Genomic DNA, 23,098 nt, shown 5'->3' with positions numbered 1-23,098 from the left:
AGGTTCTCTGAGGCAGGTTCCATCCCCTTGTTTTCTTTATACATATGGTTCCCTCTGCCAGGAAGCTTCTTTATACACAGCTTCCAGCAGCTGGCCCTTTGCAGACCTGAGCTCCTGTCCATTTATTCATTCATTTAGCGAATATTGCTGATTACTTTGTGATCAGTGTCTAGGCTCTAGACAAAACTCCCTGCCCAGCTGGAGCCTCTACTCTAGTGGGAGCCAATAAACAATAAACCAATAAATACAGACCATATTGGATGGTGATACATGCCAAGGAATAAGATATGAGAGGGAGAACTCTGGGCCAGGATATCATTTTATAGGAGGGGGTTGGAGAGACCCTACTCAAAGAACAATGGATGAGCAAGATATATAGGAGGAGTAGAAATAAGCCATGTGGGGGTTTGTGGAAGGATCAGTGAGTGCAAAGGTCCTGAGTCATAATGGACCTGTTGGCAGATGGAGGAAGAGAGGAGTAGGAGATGAAGGCCCCCAAAGCAGAGGTCCAACTCTTACAGGGTCTTGTCAGCCACCATGAGGACTCTGGCTTTTATTCTGAGCGGAATGAGCATTTTAAGTAAAAGGATCCAACTTCCATTTGGAAAGGGCCAGCTGGGTTGTTGTGTTGAGATTGGGTTGCAGAGGAACAGGTGCTAGGAGCTTTCTCCCCTAACAAGGTGAGAAAAGATATTGGCTTGGACCAGGGAGATAGAAATTAAAAGTAATCAACAAATGGTTGGGTTCTGGATATACTTTAAGGGTAAAATCTATAGGATTGATAGATGTGCCAGAAATGCCAAATAACAGTAAGAAAAGATTCCAAGATGATGCCAAGGTTTTGACAGGAGCCACAGGAAGAATGCATTTGCTGTTTGCTAAGATGGGCAGCCACCCGGACCTTTCCTCCTCCAGATCTCTCTCTCTCTCTCTCTCTCAAATAAATAATCTTTAAAAAAAAGGTGGAGGAGCAAAGGGAAAGAGAGAGACTCTCCAGCAGACTCCCCGCTAAGCACTGGGGGTTATTCTGTATGTTAGTAAATTGAACACCAATAAAAAATAAATTAAAAAAAAAAGGCAAACATTTCTGCTACATCATGTCCATTTCACCATTTCACTCTAGAGTAATTTCAGTTTTCCCCTATCCAAAATATTCCCCACTGGCCTAGGGCAACCTCAGATTCTATCGTAAATTTTAACACTCTGAATGCCATTTAATCCCTCCTACATACATGGATGGGGACATAGCTATTATTGGTCATTTTGCCAGAGTGTGATTGCAGTTTTCTGGTTGTTTCTGGCTCATGGTTTCAGAGCAGGAATGGGAATGGAGTCCACTCAGCATGAGGCTGCTTCCTGGAAAAAGACTCAAAGGGAAAGCAGCAGAGATAACAATAAACTACTCAAAGGTCCATCTAGGGCATGTCTTACTTTATAAAACTGAACAGAAAAGGTCCAATGAAAGTTGACTCGTGCCTTTAGGCAGCTCCAAATTCAACCAAACGCCAGGTGACACTGAGTAGTCATTTCTCCAACCTAGGTTTTGATATCAGCTATAAAAATTATGGAGTTGGCCTTGATAATCTAACAAGACCCTGCTGCTTTTAAAGCCAAGGCTTCTGTGACTCAGGGTTGACGTCTGTGACTAGGGGACAACTTCTGTAACTAGGTAGGGCTGGGAGGGGGGGCTTGCTCTATTTCCATTTCAGCTGACTAATGGAAATAGAGCAAATAGCCACACAGATACGTGGTGGGGGGAGGAGGGTCACAACAGCCCCAGGAAGTACTAGCCAAGCATCTTAGCACAGCAAAAAAATAATTTCTTAAATTTATTTAAGTACTAACAAAAAATTTCAATGGCTCTGGTTTGCCTCTGGACAAAGCACTCTAAGAGTGATCACATTCTCCATACATGTCAAAGGTCATAAAATCCATTCTTAGTGTTGCCTTTGGCTGACACTGAGTATACAAAATTGAGTTTGGTCTAGTCCCCATGGTGATAACCTCCTTTAGCCACCTTGCTGGTATCTATAGTATAGACTGAACTATAGGCAGTTTTTCCCATAGTGGAGACTGGCTTGTACTGGACCACGTTTATGTACATGTACAATTATCTATGGCAAGATATTCATGAGCCAGTGGACAGGGTGGAGTCTATGACCTCACTCTGGATCTGTGTTTGGTGGAGATTGAGTACAAATAAACAGATAAACAAGCGAGCAAACACGACCACGAAAGAGAATGAAGTCAACTGGATCAGCAACAGAATCCAGCCTGTCGTTCAGCTTCGTTAGCACAGCCCAAGGGCAGAGGAGGAATCATGTTTTTGGATGGCAAGAGTGAGATAAGAAATTTGAGGATCACCTGCTGCTGCTGTCAGGCCTCCCATAAGTAACAGGAGCCCTGGCCCTGGGCACCCAATGTGAATGTGTTTCAGGTGGTGCGAGTGTGTGCATGTGTTCAAAGTACTTGTGGACGGTACACTTAATACGGTGCTTTTCTGTCCAGGAAAACTATATCCCCACCAGAGCCTGAATTATTAAAACCTTGAAGTTCCCCACATCTGCTACGAGCCTCATATCACAATTTCCGCTTGCTCTTGGGTGCCACCCTCTGCATCTGAGGTTACAAGCATGCCCAAGCCCTCCACTGCCAAGCCTGGAGTTGGTTTTGCCATCCTTACAGCCAAGACCCAGGGAGCACGATTCAGAGAGGAGCCAGCACACACTGCAGGGCAGTGAGCTGGCTGGGCTGTGGGGGGGTCTCAACGCTGGATATCCAAGCCTCTCACCCGAGTGTAACCAGAGCCCTTCAGAGAGAAGCCAGCCTGAGGTGCTCCGGCAGCTGAGAAATTTCTCCCGTGGCCTATTATATTCGAAGTTCCTCTTGCTCAGACCACCACCATTTAGATGGAAACTGAGTTAGGTCCAAACAGGATGAACCAAACTTCTGTTCAAGCAAAAAAGTTGGCCCAGGGCTGCAGAGCTTTAAACGGACCATGAATAATGCTTTATTGCCTCAGCACCAGGGTGAACTCACCCCCCACACTCAGCCTCACCTTTCACGGTGTTATTTTTAGAGATCTCATTACACCCCAGCTTAAACTAAAAATATGTTTCCCAGGAATAGCAAAAGCTAGTTTTAATTGTGCGCAGTGACACAAATGCCCATGGACTCTGATTACATATGATGTTTCATGTATTTGATACCTCCTTTAGGAGCAAGGGGGGATTGATTTATTTCTTTTTTTTTTTCTTTTTTTTTTTTTCAGAACAGTGACTAGATTGGCTTTGGGGGCTCTTGGGCTCAATCAGCTTTTTCTGGGCTAGAGTTGTTTCCACCGGTTGATGCTTTGGTTTCACACCATTTGGTGTGACTTGCACAAAACTAGAGGTTCCAGGAAGCCCTGTTCGTGAGAAGCTCACCTCCAAGATCTGATCCAGAAACTGACACAGCCTTCCCTGCCCACTGTCCCAGCGCTTGGACATGGAGGTCAAGCCGGAGAGGAGCTTTGGGATCTGGCAGATTGGCAGCTGGATCTCTAGGCTGCCTCTCTACCTCTGCAACTTTGGGCAAGTTATTCATCTTCCTGAGTCTGCTTCCTCACTGAAAATGAGAATAATAAATGTTGTATGGATAAAATGAAATAATTTATGTACACAGCAGGAGCCTAATAAATTATCACATTACTTTTTTATTTAACTAACTCATACACTTGTCAGGCCAGTAGGAGCATTTGTTGAATGCTAACAAAGGCCACACCGGGGATACACCATGTGGCGATGTCAGACCCTGACACGTGGATGTGGACGCAAATGGCTCTGCGCAGGGCAGGGTGGGGAATGCCACATTGGACTCAAGACACCAGCCTGGACTCTGGGGCTCCCAGCAAAGAAGTACTTTATCTTGGGGAGAGAAAGTCTTGTGAACACAAGCTGGGCCTTGGAGGATTCCTAGAACAGTAGGGCTCTCTCCCCTGGCACACCTAGGGGTTAAGGACGAGAGGCACCCAAGAGGGAAGCCAGCTCTGTCCTCCAATTACCAGCACCACTCGGGCAAGTTGCTGAAGTTTTTCTCCTTAGTTTCTGTATCTGTAAGATGGAGCTCATGACAATACCTGCCTCACAATGTGGCTGCGAGGATTAAATGAGCTAGCTCACTTAGTGCACATGTCTTTAGCGTGTTGTCTCCAAGTAAGAGGAACGCACAGGACAATGAAAGGAGCACCACGTCCTACTTGGGCCAAACCATGGAGTACATCATTAGGAAAGTCAGACTCTTGTGCATCCTCACAGAGTTAGGCTCTGCATTCCCTTGTGATGTCCTCTAGATCTTCAACAGTATGCATTCAACCTTTCCCCCCAGCTGATAGGTTCCCTAAAGTCAGGAAGTTCCGTCGTCCCCACTCAGAGAAACTCCACCTTCTGTCCTCAAGGGGATCATTTTCCGTTCCTGTTTTCAGACTCCTCTGGTTTCCTCAACAACACCGGACCATTCTTGACATTGTGATAAACCTCACAATTTCATGATGCCAATGAGATCATTCAGTCTGGTGAGAGGGAGGCAGGTTTGCAGAATTGCTCTCTAAGGAGAAGTCCACAGGCCCCATCTCACCTATGTAGATTCTCAAATCCCAATACCTTACCCAGAAAGTAGCTTGTTCATACTGGACCTAACAGCCACGTTCTACATCATGGCAGCAGGGAGGGACTGATGGATGCCAAGTCATGGAGGACCACAGAGACACAGGGTTTCTGAAAGAGTCAACACGTGTTTAAAATGGGATTACAGTGGGGTGGGGCGCCTGGGGGGCTCAGTCAGTTAAGCAGCTGGCTCTGGATTTTAGCTCAGGTCATGATCTCAGGGTTTGGGGATCAAGCCCCCCATCAGCCTCCGTGCTCAGCAAAGAGTCTGCTTAAGGATTCTCTTCTTCCCTCTCCCTCTGCCCCTCCTGCCGCTTGCACATGCTCTCTCTCTCTCTCTCAAATGAATAAGTAAATCTTTTTAAAAAAATAAATAAAATGGGATCACAGTGAATATGAATACTTTTTATAATGGATCTGCTACTGAAAGATTCTCTCATGGTCCCTATTATCATTTGGGTTCTTTCCAGAGCATATGCCAGTATCCAATACCAGGAACCTTTTATAGCTCCCCCCCACCTTTTTATTTCTAGAGAGGTTTCAAAGAATCACAAGCGCCCATCTCACTGATGTGTGAAGAAGGAACAATGGTTTTGCACACCGATGTGAATAAAGAACAGAAATAAGTAAGAAAATGAGAAGGCAAGATGACACATGGCCCCACGTCCAGGACTTGAGTGATGTTACCCTGTGAAGATCGCAGATTCCCTGGGTGTTGTTCTCAGATAATAGTTCTACTCTTTCTCCCCAAATCTAGAAGCACATGTATGACCCCAAGCAAAACCAGCAAATGCTTCTGGGGTGTTATTTGCCCTTTATAGGTCTCTTCAACCACAGTCTGTCCCTGCCACATTGACCTTCCAACCAGAGGGCTCTGCCCCCAGCTGCTGACTGTGAGGGGCAGTAAACCCAGCCACAAGGAAGACTCTGCCCAAGTACCATGTCACAAGCCTACTTTTAGGTTCTTCTGCAATGTGGTGGCCCATGTGCCCTGGCCTCCTGAGACCACTCAGGAGTGTCTGAGGATAACAGAGATGGCCCAGAGTAGCAGCCAGGCAGCTGAGGCAGAGAAAGTTCAACTGCCCCATCTCCACCCAGGAGGAGGCCTGCTGCCCAGAAGCAGCCTGGCTGGACAGCTGATCCTTGCTAATCCCTACACTGTAGAGACAAACTGGTTGATTTTCATCTATCTATGACTTCGTGTTGTTCTTCACATCACCTGCTTTATTTTCAAGCCTGTCAACAGTCTTCTCAAAAGGTTGTACCCACAAACAAAGGCCTGGGCAGCTCCAGGAAGCACCACAGCAGACACAGGCCCAGAGGGCAGAAGGGAAGGAGAGTGGGAAGGGCAGCCACCCCACACCTGGGAGATCAAGTCAGGAAACCAGGGCTTCTTGTTTTCTTGAGTTTTTCTCTACTCAAAGCAAAAATGAGGCATAGGTTTTTACACTGTGACCCCTTCTGGTAAGGCTTGAAAGCTGGCTATAAATCCAAGATGGACCACACACTTACTAAACTATATTTATCAAGTTTCTTAATAAAGCAAAAGACTCAGAAATGTTTGGGAGTCCACTTTTTTTTTTCTGACAGAGACAGAAGCCAGCAACAAGCAGTTTACTGTTGTTGTTCAGTTGCCAAGTGGGTGATTCAGTTAAAATAGGATCTGCCTCACATCTGTTTATATGAACCCACAGGGTTGCTATTTGTAAAGGGGCCCTACTTGTCTGACCTGGGTTGTTGCTACACTTTGTTTTGCAAGATTGTTCCATGGTATCTAAAAGAAGACTCACAGTCCCATCATCAAGGGTGACATTTGCTCACATGCCTTGCTCCCCTTGATACCATCGCATTTTCGTGACAAATACCGGATGGGCAGACCGAGGCCGCCTCTGAAGATGGCTGTTGTGCCAACTACTTTTTCTAAACTGACCAGTTAATTTGATTTAACAATTGAGTTCAAGATCATTAATGTCAGAATGTTAGCATGAAGCGGGTTTTAGGGATTGCATAGGACAGTTTCCTCATATTCAGTTGAGGAAAATGAGGACTGATGAGCTTTTTGGGGGGGATGAGCTAGGACTCAAAGGCAGGATTACCAGTTGATCACACAACCCAAGGAGGTATCTGGCATCTTGAGATATGGCCTGCTTCGGAAACTTCACATTTGACTAGTTGAATGTGTTACACAGTGTGGGGGAGAGGAAAACCTGGGTGTCCCCAGTGATATGAGCAGAATTCTGGGTCCTCATTGTCTACGGGGGTCCTCTTGAAGCTGGGAAGTAGCATCCAGAATTTCTTTCAGCCATAAGCCAAGTAGAGAATTCAGGAAGACTACAGAGGTGAAACATCAGGATAGTCCAGGGACTCACAAGTGATACAAAAGCAAATGGGCAAAGGGCCCTTTCTGGCAAGTTCTAAAGTGCTCTCAGGTATTTTAGTGTAACAAGATGTTAAATTGGAAGTTTTAATTGGGTATCAAGACATAAATACGAGGCATAAAACTATCCAAAAGGCCACTCAATAGCCACCTCACATTTCCCTGACCCTCTCTTTAGAGAAAGCTGTGCCCTGAGTGCCACCCATCCCTCAAAGTCTTTTCATGAAATCTCAAGGGAAAACTTAATTTGTTAGAGGCCACCTCATAATTAAGGGTATAACATGAACTGGCACCTTTCTCTCAACCAACAACCCTTAAAACATGAGGGATGGCTGGCAGGGGAGAGGTGACAGCACTAGGCAGCTTGCTCTCTTTGGGTTTGGCAGAGGGTTTCCAAGGACTCATTGTGGGCCATGTGGGGAAGCCGGCACAGGGGATGTCAGCAAAGAAGTCAGCAGGGGACTTTCTGGTCTCCAGGGGCAGATGGGGAGGGGGGAGTCTGTGGCCACTGCAATGGAGAGCTTTAGAGGGTGAGAAGATCTGGAGGTAAAAGGCCACCAGTGAGCGGGGAAGGCTTACAAGGAAACTTAAGAGAAGCCACCAGCCTTCAACTCTCTGTAGGCTTGGAAAGCTCAGAGCCAGCTGTCTGCAGTTGGGCTCCCTTGGAGCAGAGTCTACCACAGGAATTCTTGTGAGAGGGTTACAGAGGAACAGCTGTCAGGACAAGGGGAGCTGAGGAATCAGGATAGGATGGGGCAAGCACAAAACAAGGATAAGGTCTCCGTGAGAAGCTAGCTCCTCACTGGCCCCACAGGGAGCACTAGTCTGTCCTGTGGAAAGGGGCCAGGCTTTACCTCCATGTCACTTGGTCATTGGCTGCTGCTCATAATGTAGAGGGAGGGGGGAAGCCAAGGGGTAGGAAGGGTTGGGGAGATGCAGAGTCATCACCGAGGAAGGTGGCTTTATCTGACCAAGGGCAAATTCTTCCAAAAGTGGGGAGGAGGCAACTGTGGGCCATTAACCTCTGATACTCATAGCACCTGGGTACGGACCCTGGAAGGAGCATTAGCAACATTCCTTCTGCCCACTTCGTGCCCATCACCTCAGAACTTTGTGGTTCTCCTTACTCTTTCCATCCCTCAGGGGTCAGAGACAGCTAGTAAGTGAGACAGGGAGGAGGGAGACAGAGAGGAGTGGACCTTCTCTACACAAGTGTGTATACACATACACACACACACACACACACACACACACACATATCCCTTTCCAAAGACAAAAGACCCACCTATAACAGAGAGCTGGAGGAGAAGTCATAACTTTGAGCAAAATCAAAAGTTTTGATTACTGCATAAGGCTGAACATTTCAAAATGCTTCATGGTCAAAGGACATACATCTAGACAAGGGCACCTGCCACAGCTCAATGAGTGTTCCCAGAACCACCTTTGTAACAATCCCCAAGGTGAAGAAATGGAATCTCCAGCCACCAAGAGGCTCCCTCCCAGTCCCTGCTCTCTTCTTTCTACCATAAGGGTAACACCATCATGATAATTTTCCAACAGTAGAGATGACTTCTGCCATCTTGACAAAACCTGGGATCCCAACCTATCTGGAGCTTAAGTTTATTTTTTTTAAGATTTTATTTATTTATTCACGAGAGACACAAAGAGAGAGGTAGAGACACAGGCAGAGGGAGACACAGGCTCCCTAAGGGGAGCCCAATGGAGGACTCGATCCCAGGACCCTGGGATCATGACCTGAGCCGATGGCAGATGCTCAACCACTGAGACACCCAGGTCCCCTGGAGCCTGAGTTTATAACTAATGTTGTCACTCACAAACAGATCTTGAAACTCTAACTTCGATGCCTACTATCGTGGAACTAAGGAAGGTAGTTTTCATAATAAAAATGGATTAGAACCAGATTTTTATCTCCTTGCTTATTGTGGAGGGAATGGGGGGAAAACGAGGGTTTCTTGTCGTGTTTCTTCCCACCCCACCTCCACCTGCCTTCCACTCCCCCAAAGGAACACACAAGAAAATCTCATTCGTAAAGGTCCGCTCAACGCCAGCCAGGGACAGAGGGCGTGTGTTTCGGATGTGCGTAAGGTCCCATTGTAGGAAGCGGGGGCCTAGGGGAAGGATGATGTGGGCCTTTGAGATCACTGGTCCCCAGAGGGGCCTCTGGAAGACTAGCCAAGCCTTTTGTTGCTTTTTCCCACATTTTTGTCCAGTCAGTTGTTTTTCTGAGAGAGTGGGGGATGTTAGGAAGTCAGGCCACTGCGGAAAGCCTTTGTTTAGGAGAATTTTCACCAAACGTATCATTTTCTAATTGGGGCTATTTGCTGTGGCCCTTTTGCCTGACTGTCTGCATTGAGTGAAGGTTATAATTATAAACAGAGTAGCATTTCCATTGAAAACCCGTCGTGTGGTTTCCCTGACTCATCCTAACAAACCATGAACCCCTCAAAAGTAAAGGGATTTTTTTTCCCTAAAGAAAGTACTAGGACGATGACCTCAGTTGACATTGTGGAATGATTAAATGCACTTGTCGTCCAATATTTTAAAATATCGCATAAAAAAGGCAGGAGAAGAGGTGAAGCCAAATGGTGTTTGTGTATATGCTGTGAATACAACATGGATATTTACTGGAGACCTTTATTTTTTTAATGATGCCAACATTGGACTGCCATATGGCGGTACCAGAATTACTCAAATACTTTTCTCAAAGGAGACTAATTTTCATGCAAATGTAATTTCACTTCTAGACAAACTAAGAAGGACAAAGAGGAATGAATTAAATAAAAGGATACTTGGCAATTCTGCTTACATGATATGGGGGAGTGGCCGACAGAGTTATTACTTGGGGACAGAGTAGCTTCTCCTGCCTTGCTCAAGTGAAAGTGAAGGATCTCAAAAGATTGAGCAGGATCCCACAGCCTGTACGGTTAGTGAAATTCCCACTCAGAGCAGCCTCCCTGCAGATGGGGCGAGGTTTCACTTAGAGGAACTGCAGGCTGCCTTCCATTCATTAAAGATTCCATCACGTCTGGGGGGAAGAAAGACATCTCCAACCACTTAGGCCTTGAGGACATTCTAAGTAGTCCAGACTCCAGGAAGGTCAGACTGGGGAGGAACCTCCAGGGAGACCCACATGGGCACATTTCAGAAGGAAGGGGGCACTCTCCAGAGAGAGCACCAGGAGGACAGGGGTAAGCCTGGGCAAGTTGGGCAAGTCACCTGGCATCTTTCTATTTCTATTTCTTTTTAAGATTTTATTGATTTATTTGAGAGAGAGAAAGAGAGCAAGAGCACAAGCAGGGGAGTAATGGCAGAGGCAGCGGCAGAGGGAGAGGGAGAAGCAGGCTCCCCACTGAGCAGGAAGCCCAATGCAGGGCTCCATCCCAGGACCCTGGGATCATGACCTGAGCTGAAGGCAGATGCTTAACCAACTGAGCCACCCAGCTGGCCAATGCCCCACCTGGCATCTTTCTAAAAATACTTGCTCTTGGGTCTAATCACAGGCCGACTGAATCTGAATCTGCAGGCTGGAGCCACAACCCTGTAACTCTGATGCATGTCCACACTTGGAGAGTGGTGCTTCCAGTGGAAAGCCTTCCTTTCAGAGTTGATGACAGTAAGATTCAAGAAAATGAATTCCTTGTTGGGAACCACCAAGGGGCTAGTGACAAGAGTGTCTACGTGGAACGTTTAGTGTTCTTCCCATGTTGTGTCCGCAGCACCACGTTGCCTTCTGGAAAGGCCCATCACTTTGCCGTGTGACCCAGAGTCTCACCTCCCTGACCCTCATTTGTCCTCATCTGTAAATTAAAGAGTGATAAGAAATACCAGAGGAGGACTTTAAAAAAGATAAAGAAGTGCTTTCTAGGAATCCAAGAAAGAGAAGAGCAATTAAAAAAAAAAAAAAAAAACCAACTATCCATTAGTGGGCAAGAGACTTTAGAACACTCAGCCCTCTCAAGAGAAATGGGAGCAGTACTTCAGCCTGGGATGGGACAGGGCTTGGGGCCACCTGAATTTGTCCTTTAGCTGTTACTCACTGGCTCGCCCTTTCTTACCCTCACCCTCAGACTACTTTAGTTTTATCTAGTTTAATAATTTTTTAGGTGGGAAAGGGCAGAGGGAGAGAGAGAGAGAGAGAGAGAGAGAGAGAATCTTAAGCAGACTTCCTGTTCAGTGCAGAGCCCGACATGGGACTTTAATCCCACGACCCTGAGATTAGGACCTGAGCCAAAATCAAGAGTTAAATGCTTAACCAAATGAGCCACCCTGGCGCCCCAATGTAGTTTAATAATTTAGTGATGGTTAAAGCTGCTGTCATTACACTGCCAGCCGAGTCTCTCCCACTTCATGTGCGAGCCTCTCCCTGAAATGAAGATCAGTCTAAATTCTTCAGAAAACCACCAGCTCCTCACATGGTACCCACAGAAGATGGACTCATGGGTGGTCACAGAAGCACGGCACTGGAAGATACCCCAGAGGGCCTTTCATTCCACAGGTAACAATATTTATCCAGTGCCCACGACATGCCAGTCACTCTTCTAGGCTCCAGGGTTATACTAGTGTGCAAGAAAAAAAAATCACCCCTGTCCTCTTGATGCTCAGTTTCTATCAGGTAAGAGTAAATTTATAAATAAGTGTCTGAGCTCAGGCTTCTATAACAGAATACCACGGACTAGGTGGTTTCAACAAGACATTGACTTCTCACAGTTCTGGAGGCTGGGAGTCCAAGATCAAAGGGCCTCAGTTTGGTTCTGGGTGAGAACTCGCTTCCTGCCTTGTGGGGTCTCGCATCGCCTTTGATTGGTACAAGCATGTGGAGAGAGAGTGAGACAGAAAGAGACCAGGCACTAGGTCTCGCTTCCTCTTCTTACGAGGGCACAAATTCCATCCCGAGGGCTCATTCCTCCCGACCTCTTCTGAACCTAGTTGCCTTCCAAAGTCCCCAACTCCAAATACCATCACACTGGGGTGAAGGCTTCCACAAATGAACATGTAGGGGACACAAATATTCAACCCCAAACAGCAAGAGGGGAATCCGAGGTGATTCTAGATTGGGATGATGAGGGAGCCCCACTGTGGGCTGGGCCCAAATGGAAGGGGTGGGACAGCGGGCCAAGGGTTGGCCACAGAGAAAGCCAGGAGAGGGTTGGAGCTTCATAGACCAAGGAGACAAGGAGACGAGCAGGGGTTGGTTCTGCTGAGCAGGTGATGCCCCAGGACAGTCTTGAAGTGGGAGGTGGCCGGGGTCTGACTCATGTTTAACAATAACCAAAAACACACCATAAAGGGATGAGCATGGAAGCAGAGAACCAATCAGAGCTTCTGGGGGAAGGGTGTTGGTGGCTTAGACGGGCAGAGGCCACAGCTGCAGGATGCACTCAGGTCACAGGTTCTCACCTGTGGGGCAGCAAGCATAACCTTCTTCTATACCTGATGGTTTGCACCAGTTCCAAGTTGAGGATGCATTTGCATTTCCCTGGGGATGGAGAGTCACAAAAACTCCACCTATCCCAGTCCTCTCATCCCCTTGTTGTCCAGATCGGGGAAACTGAATCCGGTAGGGTAGGCACCTCCGCAGGTGAAAGAGACCTTGGAAGAAATAGGAGCAGGGGTCCCCACGCTTCTCCGTGCTGGGGAGATTCATGGTGACACAGCTTGGACCGCAGCAGGTCCTGCTCAGGTGGGCAGAGCACCCTCCAAATGTTCCCCGGGGCCAAGTAATAATACAAAAGGGGGTCACAGCAGTGGGAGAGACGTAGCTAGGGAGACAGGACCCACAGTTCCTACGTAAAGGCAGAGCCACTACTTAGCTTCAACCCAGGGCGGTGGCGGGGCGGGGGGGTTCGCCCTGCCGGAATGCACACAAGCAAGGCCCAATCCAATTGGCTCTTTGTGAAAAAGCCAGAGGATGCCGCTCCCCTCTGGCCTGAAATCCCCAACTTTTTATATTTTGGCACAAATTCAAATTCCTTGAAGGAAAGCGAAAGGGAAGGAAGAGAGGGCGGGTGGGAGGGCAGGAGGGAAGGTGGGAGGAGAGGAGGGAAGAGGGAGAAACAAGACCTCTGAAGCGGGTCGGCCACCTGTGTGCTTGGGGACCTGGCCAGCCCACAGCCGTCGCCGCGGGGGGGGGGGGGGGGGATGATTAGGCCAACAGGGGCTTAGCGCTCCCCACCACCCACATTGAGGAGCCCAGGCCCACCCTCCTCCCAGGGGCAGCTTGACTCCTCTGTACTCGGAGGAAGTCCCCTTGGACAGTGGAGAGCTGGACACTCTGCACCAGTTGTGAAGGTTGTGAAAATGACCTGCTCTGGGAGCCTGATCTGTGTTAGGGGGGGCTGCAGCTCGGAACCCCCAAGGGGGAGGCAGGTGAAGTCAAGGGGTAGCAATGCAGAGCAGGGTGGGGATGCTTGCTCCCCGGCACCTCCCTTGTAGCACACCTCTGCCTGGGAACCCCACCTTCCAGGAGCCCACCGTCCCCCCACCCCACTGCTAATATTTTGAATCCCTTTGGGCCAACGCCAGGCCTCTGGTTCAATGCTGGGGCGCAAAGCAGACCCCCTACCTCTTATCCAAGGAAGAGCTGGCACAAAGCCCTCTTCCAGTCTTGCCATCCATGGGCAGCACCCACTTTTGCGCCTCTGCTTCGGCTTTCTCACCATCAGCGGCAGGGGGAGCTAACCCCGCGGCAGAGCCAGGGAGTAAACAGCCCAAATTCAAGGGGCAACTCTGGGCTGCCAAGAGCAATTTCCCCCTGTAACCTGTCAGGTGCAGACAAGCTGCATGAAGCTCATGTAACATTTTCACCATATGCCGTTTGGAAATAACCCTGTTCCGCAGGGAAAACCTTCAAAAGACTTTTCTTTGTAAACAGACCTAATATAAAGACATGCTAAGTCCCGGAGCCCAGAGGCTGTCAAAGGTTTTACATACAACCAGTTTTGTCTTATCTCCTGGGCACCGTGGGGTCGAACATGAGCTATAGCTAAGCGCTAAATTTATTAGACATATGTCAGCATCTGTCTGAAGGCCTCCCTGCCACTTGGGCCACTCTGGTTTGGGGAAAGACTGAGTATCGTCTGGAATGTCTGAGCATATTGGGAAGGACTGGGTTACATGGGTTTTGATTTCTCTGCTTTCACCGAGTCAGAAGTAAGGAAGGCACACAAGTACAGATATTGATCACCCGGAAACTGTTTCGAAACATAACTCACACACACATACGCATACGTGCGTGCGTGCACAGGCGCAGACACACTCACAGAAAAAGTCCAGGTGAATAAACATCACAATGTTTGCAGTAGTTATCTTCACGTGGTGCAATAAAGGATGATCTCTTTTATTTTTGTGTATGACTTTATTTTCTAAACGTTCTATGACAAATGTTTATTATTTTGGTCATAAGAAGAAAAATTGATTAATAAAAACTCTGAAAAAACCAAGCCTACGCAATGAACTAGTTTGCTAAGTTTATCGTAACAAAATACAACAACTAGGCAGCTCAAAGCAGCAGAAATTTATCCTCTCCCAGTTCTGGAGGCCATTGGTTTGAAATCAAGGCATCGGTAAGGTCGGTTCCTTTTAGAGCTTCTAAGAGAGAATCTATTAGTGCCTCTCTCTTGGCTTCTGGTGGTTGCTGGCAGTCCTTGATGTTTGTTTCTTGACTTATAGACACGTCACTCCAATTTCTGCCTCTGCCTCCACAGGTGTGCTCCCTATATGCACATCTGGGCCTCCACATGGCCTTCTTATGAGGTCACCCATCTTTGAATTTGGGGCCCGGTCTTGGATTTTGGGACATCCACCCTAATTTTAACTGTTTATACCTGCCAAGACCTTACAGGATATGACGAGACCCTAGTTGGACATGAATTTGAGGGGACACTATTCAACCCAGTATCCATAACAATGAAGGGATTAATCCCCCTGAAGACATTTAGGTGACCATTGACCCTATGAAGCCCTCACTCCCGAGAAGGGGTGCTTTAGCCACCAGGTTTACATGGCCAGCCTCTCCCTCAGCCTCTGTTTGGGTTGAGGAGTGGGGCCAGAGCTAGAGGACAGGCATGTGCCCACAACACAGGCCAGAACACAACGTCTGCAACCTGTCAGACCCACACGGACCATTGAGTCCTGGTGGGACTGCCGGTAACAATGGAAAGCCTGGGCGACGCGGTTCCTGGAGGGCCGCATCTCACTCAGCATGTAGTACACCTTGTAATGTGTGTAGATGCTATTAGGATTAGTGATTTACAAAGTCCTTTCAAAGCATCACTATCATGTATTTTCTCTGTTAGTGGGTACGGAAAGTAGAACAGCTGTCATGTGTGAGTCTGTGAAATATTTGATGATAAAATGATTTATCGTAACTCAAAAAGGCTGGGAATCCCTATCCCACACTTTTATCTATAATAGGCTGTCTGTAGGAGGAGAGGTCTCACCATGATGTTTTGTGTATTTTGTTAACAGGTACTATGCCCAGTCCTTCATAACCATTTTTCTCATAATCGTCAAAACAATCCCAGGAGGCATTCACCCCAGTTTTTCAGATGGGAAGACAGGCTCAGAGAGACACACAATTGTAGGGAGCCCCCAAATCACACAGCTGGAAATAGAAGAGGTGGGATAGGAGTCTGGAGGTAAAACATGCACTCTAGGGTGGTATGACTCTTCCAGAAACTCCGCTCGGTGTGTCTCCCCTTAGCAATGGAGAAACCAGCTTCTCTGGGACCACAATGTGGTTCCCCACAGATTGTCTCTCCCAGAGGAACATATTAGGGGTGTGGCCTCTGGGAGGGATCCTTAGTAAATGCCTTGCTTTTCAATGCTCAGGCATTGCTGAGAACACAGTCCACCGCAGCTTTCTGTGCTCGGCGCATGGAGCCTAGTGAGACAATCCTTCAGAGCTCAGTAACCAGAAAAGGTTGGCTTCCTCAGAAGAACTGATACATTTTCTTCTTAGGGACAAAGCAAATAGGGTTTGCATTTGCTGTATTCAATGCCCGTCCACTCAATTGCGGTAACTTGTGGTATCTGCCTCTGCCAGCTCTATTTTCTGGGGTCCCTCCAGTAGGCCAAGCCCCACATAACCTAGTGGGTGCCCCAGAGCCTCACACTGCTGACTCCAGTCCTCAAACTCCTTGCCTTTCTCTATTCTCCCCTCTTGAAGATTCCTCTGGCTCAGGTACTGTCTTAGATCCCTGTCTTCAAGTGAGTTAATTAAACAGGCAAAAAATTAACTGCCAAATGAATTCATGAGTTATGCCCAGCAGGTAATCTATAGCTCAACCTAAAAAGGAAAAACCGCTAGTTTCAACAAAGGCTCAAGATTTCTTTAAAAATACACCTAATTTATGGGGCGTCTGGGTGGCTTGGTCAGTTGAGCATCCAAATTTTATTTTCAGCTCAGGCTATGATCTCAGGGTTGTGGGATCCATGCTCAGTGGGGAGTCTGCTTTCAGATTCTCTCTCTCCTCCTACCTCTACCCCTCCTTCACATTCTCTCTCTCTAAAATAGTAATTAACCTTTAAAAAGCTACCTAATTTATGTAAGAAAAACTAGAGCAAGGCTACCGATTAATTAAACTTAATTTGAAATTAAGGGGGCTAACCCCTCCAAGCTCTGCAACTTCTCGGACCTAAGCCAGACTCCCAAGCAGTTGTTAATATAAAGTTTTGGTCCTTAGTTCAGTAGAAATAAAGATGTTCTAAAATGCAAGGCCAAATAAAGGTGTAGAAAACCTTAAGAATCTGATTTTTTAAAAGATTTTATTTATTCATGAGAGAGGCAAAGACATAGGCAGAGGGAAAAGCGGGCTCCCTCCTGGGAGGCCGATGTAGGACTTGATCCCTGTACCCGGGATCACACCCTGAGTTGAAGGCAGACACTCAACCGCTGAGCCACTAAAGCGTCCAAGAATCTGATTTCTTTTTTTTTTTTTTTTTTTTATGATAGTCACAGAGAGAGAGAGAGAGAGGCAGAGACACAGGCAGAGGGAGAAGCAGGCTCCATGCACAGGGAGCCTGATGTGGGATTCGATCCCGGGTCTCCAGGATCGCGCCCTGGGCCAAAGGCAGGCGCCAAACCGCTGCGCCACCCAGGGATCCCAAGAATCTGATTTCAATTCCAATTCAACTATGGTATATTGACCATCTTCTGAATGGGCTCAAGTGTTCAGGTTATTTTAGTTAATCTTCCAGTTACTTTGTGATCTTTTTTCCCAAAGCTCTTCTGTCAAGGCCAAACCTATCTGGAGTAGAGAAGCGGAAAACAGCATCTGCTCTGCTCCAGAAATGTGACCTTCTGCCCTGGGACCAGAAGGAAGAATTGGTCATGCCGAAGCAAACATCCACAGCACCCTGCCACATGGCCTGATCCCTAGACTGGAACACAAAGCCTCATGTTAGCCTCAGCCTTCCCGTGAGTCAACACCTAGCCTGGCATAGTTAGCACTGCCCGACATTGAAGCAAGATCCTCAGAAGACTACCTGCTGTGAGCTGAGGTCCAGGACAGTGACATGACCCAGCAAGAGACCGCTGGGCAGCTGAGTAGGCACCTTGCAACTAGCTACCCAGGTACAGAAGTGCCTGGAAGCATCAGATAGAGACTCCACAGCATAGGTATTGGGAAGCAGCCAATCCATCTGTGTCTCATGGACATCTGAGCCAACCTAGGACAGCCATTAGCATGAACCCTACTTTCATGAACATTATTCTTGCCAACTGGCTCCACCAATGTTGACCCTTCCTAAGAAGGAAAATTATCACACATGCCCCTGTAAGGACACAAGGGGCAGATACAAAGTTCCTGATGTTAGACAGCCTCTACAACCAGAGTCAAGAGTCCTTAAGTCTCCTATCACATTGTAACAGACATATGCTCTCGCACATAAGGCAACAGTTGCATACCATTCGTTCGCATGGACATGGCAAAACTATGCAAGATGCCATCTTGCCACTCTTTGGCTCAAAATTCACTGCTTTATGAGGCAAGATTTACAACACGATTAGAATGTACAAAGCTTCATTCTTCGGAAGTCATAATTTCAGTGAAAACACTAGGAAATGGAGGCAAACAAGCATCCATTGGAATAGGTTTTGTAAGATGTGGGAACAAAGACATAAAATTAATTTGTATCATTTGGTTGTCTAACTTAGGAGAAATGAGAAGAGTCATTAAAATTTTTCCTAGGAAAATATATTTGTACTTGATCCCAGAATTCAAAGAAATTCTTACAATAATTTAACCAAAGTTTTTAAGCCTGGGCCCTGGTGGCCCTTGAAATTCCATCTAGGTGCGTTGTGATGGAAAGAGAAGTCATATATTTCCCCAGAAACTAAAGGGGCTGAACCACTGCTCTAGGGCTCAATGCCATTAGTTGATGGATAAAAACCTGACACCCCAAATGAATTCACATTACAATAGTTACAGAATTTTGGCCCGACCCGCTTACTTTCCATTGTGGTCTCACAGTAGCGTTGTTATTTCAAGAAAAGTTTGGGGCTTCTATGAAGGGTTAGCCAGACCTCTCTATCTGACATGTCCCAGCAAGAATCCAGATTAATCTCCCATCAGCCTGGGACACAGAGGGACCTGGGAAAACAGGCTTGCTTAAAGGGAATGGACAGCATCATGCAACCAAATTAGTCATTATGTAAGCCTTTAAGTCTAATTCCACAGTTTCTTAACACTTGGGGAATTCTTCAAAGAGGCTAGAAAATTGGCAGTGCATCATTTGCCCTCATGGGCATTTTTATTAAATTATAAGAGGATGCATATTCTTATATTGAAACCAGCACAAGGAAACAGCCCTATACTGCTTGGCTTTCTGCTCAAAACTCACTTTCAATTATCATGGTCAGTACTGAGTTGTCTCACCCCCCCTTTTAGCATCACAGCTTCTAAGAAATACAAAGTACAAAAAGCAAAAGCAATTATTACACCATCACCCAAAACATAAATCAATAGTAGCAAATGATCTCCTACTCTTATGTTGTTGCCGGCCCCTGTCTAGACCAGGGTCCAACTTGGTCTTTCTCCCTTTTGTTTTATAATGTTACTACTGCAATAAAACCAACCTTGTAATTAATCCAAGAGTGGGGGTCTTCATTCACATCTGCTAGCCTGTACCATTCCCAGGTCCTCGAGGTGAAAGGGTCTCCCCAGAAACTCTTTCCCATGCCCCCTGCCCCTAAGCCAGGCTGACTTCTAAAATATGATTGTCTGAATGTGTGGATCACCATATCAGAATGTTTAAAAGTCTATGATTCTAATGGTAACAAAGACTACTAACATTCATTGTCCTGAACTCTTTATTAAGAAATGTGCTGAGCAAAAAAAAAAAAAAAAGAAAAAGAAATGTGCTGAGCACATTTATAAAAATCTCAGTTCATCCTAACAGTTTACAATGTAGGTGATTTTTTAATTCTCATTTTACATGGGAGGATACCGACTTTTACAAACTCAAAGATCATGGCCTACAATAGCAGATTTCGAATTTGAGCTGCCCTTCAGAGGCCCTTCTCTTCACATCCTACCTATATCTTATACAATTACCATGAACTTCTAGGCTAGTAGTTGTACTCAGATGTGGTCCTTATTGGTAATGAGTTTTCTAATTGGGAAAATAGACAAACACAGATATATTACCAGGATATATATGAATTTAGCCATCAGTTTCAGGAGACTTTAACTTGTTATAAGTCCATATTTTAAAGCCATTGTTGAGAATTTACTAAGTGCTTAATAAAGCCACGTCCCTCGGTATTTTTGGTTTTTGTACTATCTCCAATACTTCACTTCAAGGATGATTTCATATATCAGATGGAAGGAAACTAAAGAATAAAAAGGTTAAGTGACTTGCCTAAGGCCATATAAGTAGTGATCCAGGTCAGGATTTGCTAGTTCCCACACCTTCCATATTCTCACTGCACCTCCTATACCCCTAGTTGTTCTCTTGTTTTATGTATGCGAAGTGAGCAGTGCTAACTGCCCACCAGTCTCCATTAGTGGGACCCAAATTCAGGTGGGTCTGCATGCATGTGATCACTTCGGTGGGCAGCATGTAATGTTTGGAGCCAGGGAGCCTGGGTGTGGCAGTCAATACTAAAATGTCTCTCTTTCAGGTAGTTGGTTGTGGCACAAACACAGCGATCTAGCTGACTCTGAAGCAAACCCCTGGTCTTATGATGGTACATGCAATCCAAATGAGTAACTTGTAGAAACTTTAGAAACTCAAATCTTTCAAGACCATAGTGTTGTTAATCACATGAAAAACTATGGAACAGTGAAAAAAATATAGGCTTTGAAGTCACATAGACCTAGCGGTGTCCCGGTTTAATAACCAGATCTCCACTGGTAGGGAGGAAGCTCTGATGTGTAACATTTGTCATGTCATTCTATAGTATAAGTACTCCCATCATGGCTCATTTCAAGATGTCAAGATGATGCCACTGAACACAGAGTTGGTCAAAGATGGCAATAATTGGCTCTCAAGAGCTGATGCCAGCCAGCTCCAACACCCCATTGCCAGGAGACCTTCTACTAACCCCAGCTCATAACTTCCCAGTATAAGATTTGAGGCAAGCCACTGAGCCTTTCTGAATATCAATTTCTACTTGTATATAGTGGGGAAGATAATACTAGAAAAATAATGGCACAACTAAAGGACTACTAGCAGGAGAACTGGATCACTTCTCACTTTCTGAAGAAGCTGCACACACAAAGCATTCTGACCAAGAGAGGCAAAGAAACACTTTACTATAAGTACAACTTATGCCTCTGAATTCAATTAGGAAGAATTTGATAAGCTGCATTGTATCCTGTGGTCAAGGTTGGCATTCTACTCCATCCCACCCCATTCCAGCACATCCTATCCTGCTATCTTTAGCCCAAGCCACATCTTAGGACCTGCTCACCCTCTGCCAACCCCTTAAAGGAGAGCAACTAAAAAGTGGTGAATCACCCCAAGATGTGTGGCCAGGCCTGCCCTGGGGCAGCAAGACATAGGCCAGCCAGGTGGCATGAGAACAAGAGAGGGGTAAGAGAACAGCAAGGTAACCAGGCCCCATTGCTTGGCATCTTTTTGCCTCCCCTTCCTGCCACCTAGAAGGGGAAGCAGAGGAGACCACCACATTTAATCAACTTCCACAGGCAATGACTCATGTCCTGGCACCAGGGACCTCTCAGCACTCAGCTCATTTAGATTAGCACCCAGGAGAGGGGATGTTCTGCTTGGCCCCACATGTAGGCTTCGTGGTTGCTGGGGAGATTAGATGACATGAAGTGAAGCACAAGGCTTGGGCCAGAGTGATGCTGCCCAGCTTCATTATCCAGCTTCTCCTCACCTGAGAGACTCTGAATGAACTCTGGCTGTTAAGAATCAAAGGAAAGGGGCAACCCAGGTGGCTCAGCAGCTGAGTGCTGCCTTCGGCCCTGGAGACCCAGGATCAAGTCCCACATTGGGCTCCCTGCATGGAGCCTGCTTCTCCCTCTGCCTGTGTCTGTGCCTGTGTGTGTGTGTGTGTGTGTGTGTGTGTGTCTGTGTGAATAAATAAATAAAATCTTTTAAAAAAATGAATGAAAGGAAAGAAAAGAAGTTATGTCTAGGGGTACCTGGGTGGCTCAGTTAGTCAAGCATCTGCCTTTGGCTCAGGTCATGATCCTGTGGTCCTGGGATTGAGCCCCACATCGGGCTCCCTGCTCAGTGGGGACCCTGCTTTTCCCCCTCTCTGCAGCTCCCCCAGCTCATGTGCTCTCTCTCTCTCTCTGTTAAATAAATAAATAAAATCTTAAAAAAAGAAGAAGAAGAAGTTCTGTCTATTTGTGGCTGCATAGAATCCTTATAATCAGGATTCCTTCACATGGAGCCTACCATCAAATAAGGAGGTTGATTTATTAATTTGAAGACTATTCCAAAGGATGTATGTACTATGTGCTCAGCAGACAGATGGAAAGGCGCACCTAGCAAGGGCGATATTGTTGGGACAAGCAGCTCAATCCAGAGTTGCCCATTCTCAAGTGAAAATGCATCCTGATGTTTTTAAGTTTTTACATGGTTGTATAAAATTCAGTCACATGGCTTCATACAAATGACTCTGACTTTTAAATAGGAGTCACATTAGTTCAGAGTAAATGAACTGTATTAAATTAAACACAGTGTAAAATTACGTTCATTCTGTATCGAGAAGCCATGAGTATGGGAATGTTTTTAACTCTGATTTTTGCCTTAACCTTGCTTTCCAGCATCTGTAGTTTCTTATGCCATGGGTCTCCCTCTCATGACTTTGGTGATGCAAATGTATGCTGAGATCCAGCAACAGAAAGGAGTTTTCTGGATTTGTGTGTGTTAGCTCTAATTCGTCGAGTGCCAGTTCTGTCAAATGGACCTGCGACAGTGTGGCTCACTGAGGAGCATTTGGGGAATCTTCCTGACCTCCTTCCATGCTCCCTAAGCCCCGATGATTTTGTGTCCTTTTAATTTCCACCAAGAGTGGCGGGGGGAAAAGATAATCTGCCTGCCTAAAATACATCCAAAATGTCTAGACAAGAAACCTAAATTGGATATATCTCCCTCGGCACAAAGAACTAATGTCACAGCCAAAGGAAATAAGATTGTGACCGGGCTGAGGGGGGCAGGAAAAGTGGGGAGGGCCTAAGATGGGCTACTCTTCTAAGGTCTTAGGGTCCCCGATAAGGATCCTTTTTCTGTCGATGACATGGTCCCACACTGAAGCGTGTTGTCTCAGAGGCCAGCAGATTTTAGCAATCTAAGGAATTCTAAGTGAATTGCCTGGAAATAACAAATTGAAATAACTAAAAAGCCACCCACCTTTTCTGGACTAAAGACCCTACATGTGTGCAGACACTAGGGAATTACAAACAGGGTGCAGTGAGTGTTATACAACATACAAGCTTTCCCACAGCCTAGCCAGAAAGCAAGGTTCCCAGGCTGTAAAATCACTCAGGCTCTGGGTCAAGTTTCTAAAGATGCACTGTCCAATGTAGTTGCTAGCTACATGTGGCCATTTACATTTAAATTTAAATAAATTAAAAGTAAG

The 23,098-nt window shown here is 46.3% G+C and overlaps 1 long non-coding RNA gene across 2 annotated transcripts in view; it reads right to left on the bottom strand.

Annotated features, from left to right (window-relative positions):
• LOC140626707 (uncharacterized) overlaps window positions 1–23,098 on the bottom strand; it is a 128,124-nt gene that overhangs the window by 69,406 nt on the left and 35,620 nt on the right. For both annotated transcript variants that reach the window (XR_012025746.1, XR_012025747.1), the window contains exon 4: window positions 3,426–3,606. This is a non-coding gene — a long non-coding RNA (uncharacterized lncRNA). The remainder of the gene's footprint in view (window positions 1–3,425; window positions 3,607–23,098) is intronic.

Source organism: Canis lupus, chromosome 38, assembly GCF_048164855.1.
Source record: "Canis lupus baileyi chromosome 38, mCanLup2.hap1, whole genome shotgun sequence".
NCBI lineage: Eukaryota > Metazoa > Chordata > Mammalia > Carnivora > Canidae > Canis > Canis lupus.
The sequence above is the reverse complement of the archived record's forward strand: the minus strand, read 5'-3'. Positions and strand labels throughout refer to the sequence as shown.